Raw genomic sequence first — 3,585 nt, 5'->3', positions numbered from 1 at the left:
TACCACAAAACGTCATATGTACTTTCACATAAGTGAATCATTGAAATCGGGTCACATTCTGTTATGCTTAAAATGTTGACAATCACTGGCTATAGATTTCTCTGGACCAATCGCAACGTGAGAGTCTTATCGATCGTTCTAGAACCCAAACATAATAATAAAAAATGTCCATTGTGGAAAACGAAATGATAATTTGATCTAAGTAAAAGTTTTTATTTCTTCCTGATTTGTAAAAAATCCTCATGTAATATTATACTAGCTGAATTATGGAAAATACGTTATTAAAACCAAAACAACTTTTATGAAGTTTAAATTCGCAGGCCTGTGTAATTATTAAGAATCAAATGACTATCATAACTAGCTTGGGAAATGCTACATTTTGAAATGATTATTAAGGTTCAATTTACTACAGGTTATACACTATCAGAACTAGCTGAGATAATGTTACATTCATAGATATTTATTAGAGTGCATACATCATCATAACTAGCTGGGATAATATCAACTACATGTTACATTCTTACATAATTATTCAAACTGTTAGGATAATGCTACTCCAACTTATATTGTAGCATAACTTGACGGTAATGTTAATTTTATCTATATAATACATTTGTAGGATGTTGTTGTCTCTGACTGACACAAGTTCTAGTTGATTTTATTTCAGACTACAGGATGATTTACTTTAATTAAACTAATCAGAGAAAACAATAAACTGTAGTTGATTTTACTTCACTGAGTACGCACTGACTTAGTTTTAAAGTTGTCGTAAATAAAACTAAAGAGTGTTGTAATTTTCAAATAAATCTTATAATGAATTACATAATGACACATAGTTTAAATCGAAAGATGTTCAAAGTTCTGATGTATAGAGAGTACGATCGTTTTTACCACACAGAATAAGCTGAAATTGAAAGTTTGCAAACTAACGCAAGATATTAGACTTGAAAATCTGATATTGTTTAAAACAACTGAAGAGTTTACGTGCTAAGTCAGTGATCACTTTGATCAAAACCGAATCATATAAATGAAGAACTGTTTTCTAGACAGAATGTAATTTTTTGTAGCGTGACTGTATAGTATGCAATACTTCTGTATATTCATTCCTGCTCTTGACATTTTGATGTATGTGGCCATTATAACACTCCCAGAAACGAACAGGATCTGCGTTGTGTGGAAGACGCTTTTCGTTTAATTTTTTTTACGAAAATTCATAATGGTGTGTAAAATACATATATGAAAAAAATTCAATTATTTACTACTGAGGTATAATTTTAGGGCAACTTAGTGAAGAAATTACTACGTCGTTTTGAGTGAAATGTAATTTTCTATTCTTTTCCTACATTTTACTTCAATTTGTATGCAACCCTACAGTAAGTAAATCAAACGCTAACTGTAAGCAAATATATTGCTTTTTTAAGGATAGCATCACGTTTAGTGTTTTACAAAACTTAAATAAAGCATACGTGTGACTCACAATTTTCTAAAAACATTCGGTTTTCTTATATCAACAGATTGTCTTAAAGTTTCAGGATTGTGTTAAAAGTGAAACTGTCATCTGCTAAGTGATTCCAGCGCAATTACTAATTTTCAAAGCTTATTAGCGCTGATTCATTTTGGTAACTTTCACAAAGTGCGTGTCTCTTTACAGTCCTAATAAACAATTATTTATTATTGTTGTTGATTTTAACTAAGTGTCAAAGTAAGCTTATTAAGCCAAAATTGCCATTGATCATGCTTAGCCTACTTCCATCTTATTCCATTTAAAAATATATTTAAGATACTTGTTAGGCTTGTATTATATAAGTATATCATGCGCTTCTTTTTTCCTATTTTCATATAGTATTATTCTGAATTTATAATTCATTTTATGTATGTGCAGGTTTCACATTATATGAAGTCAAGAAAGTCGTTAATTGATGTCGTTCTAACTCCCTTTGATCCTTGTCATTATATTGGATCACACTTGTTTTGCTTCTGGTAGAATTGGCTGTAATGCTGCACGCTGTGTAAGGTCGACAGCTAGAATCCTTCAACAGTAGTTCAGGCGGTATGTCGAGGTTATGCTTAAATGAGAATGGCCAGTCACGTGGTGTCGCTAGTCACTCTGGATGAATACGACGTTTCTTGCTAAATAAGGAAAGTTTATGATAGTTCAGCAGATGATTTTGGCCTGATCAGTTGAAGATATAACATCCAGTAGAATCGACCATCCCGTTTTTAATAACAGCAAGTATACACACTTTGCGAGTTTAATAAAAATATTCCATTTTGAGAATTGTGTCCCGTCTCTTTCCTTTTAAGGCTCTGTTATTCAGTACTACTTCGTCATAAATATCTTGAACTTCTTGTTAAATAGACGTACGCCATTGATCTGATACACTGGCTCTCAGACCTTTTCGTGGTGTAACGCACTACCACCTTCGCTGTGAACTTGCTTCGAAAAATCCCAAGTATTGATAATAATAATACTTTATTAACCTTTTATTTAGTAAAATGGATGGAGATGGATTAAACCTGGAATTACTAAATTATAAATAAAAACATTACATCGGCTCAAAGATGTGGAAAATAACGGTGACTTAACACTTTTAATGTAAGCTATAACTCTTGTTTCGGAGTGGGTGTAGTCTTGTTAGTCATAGTACTGTTTTCACATCTTTCAGGTTTCTCGGTTGGACAGCGGTAAGTTTACAGATTTACAATGCTAAAATCCAAGGTTTAATTAACCCAGTGTAGCTTTGCTCTGAAACAAACAACGTATCTTTCATCAGTCGATTACGCTCCTATATTTTCTGTGTATGTGTATTTTCTCATAGCAAAGCCACTTCGGGCTATCTGTTGTGTCCACCGAGGGAAATCGAACCCCTGGTTTTAGCGTTATAAATCCGTAGACTTACTACTGTCTCACCGGGGGACTTCATTTTGTGTTGCAGAGAAACTTTATATAGAATTGTCATAATTTAATTTATTTAGTCTTATTAGATAAAACTAAATAATTATTTTTCTGAATATTTTACAGAACAACATTTTCCAGAGTATTTGCGACCCCAATAAATCACACTCTGGAAAACTCTAAAAGTTGATTTAATTCGACCTTAATATACCACAAGCTATTATCCCCATTAGATCTGTAGATATTTTGTACTTATAGATCAACAAGTTGTTATATAACATTTCCTTATATGCGCATTAAAAATTAAATAACTCGGTCATTAGATTTAATCAAAATTAATATATATATTTTTTTCTGGAAAGTGTCTTGTCTATCCTTCAAAATGGCGCAGAAATGTACTTTGACAATTTCGAAATTACCTCGAAAATGCAAATGAAATAAGCTAGATAACTTTTTTTTAAACATTACATTTAGTCTAATGTACACAGTTAATTTAAAAAAGCGTATTTAAAAAAAATGTGAACTGTAGGAAACTTTTATAATGACTTAGATAATAATTTGGAAAATAAATTTTACATACTCGAATATATTCTATATACACAAACGTTAGTAGCTTGTTACTCTGTTTATTAATGATGTAAACAACGGTTTACAGTGATAACACCCGCACAACTTTCTCCTGAATGATA

The sequence above is a fragment of the Limulus polyphemus genome, unplaced genomic scaffold (assembly GCF_000517525.1).
Source record: "Limulus polyphemus unplaced genomic scaffold, Limulus_polyphemus-2.1.2 Scaffold481, whole genome shotgun sequence".
Classification (NCBI taxonomy): domain Eukaryota; kingdom Metazoa; phylum Arthropoda; class Merostomata; order Xiphosura; family Limulidae; genus Limulus; species Limulus polyphemus.
The sequence above is the reverse complement of the archived record's forward strand: the minus strand, read 5'-3'. Positions refer to the sequence as shown.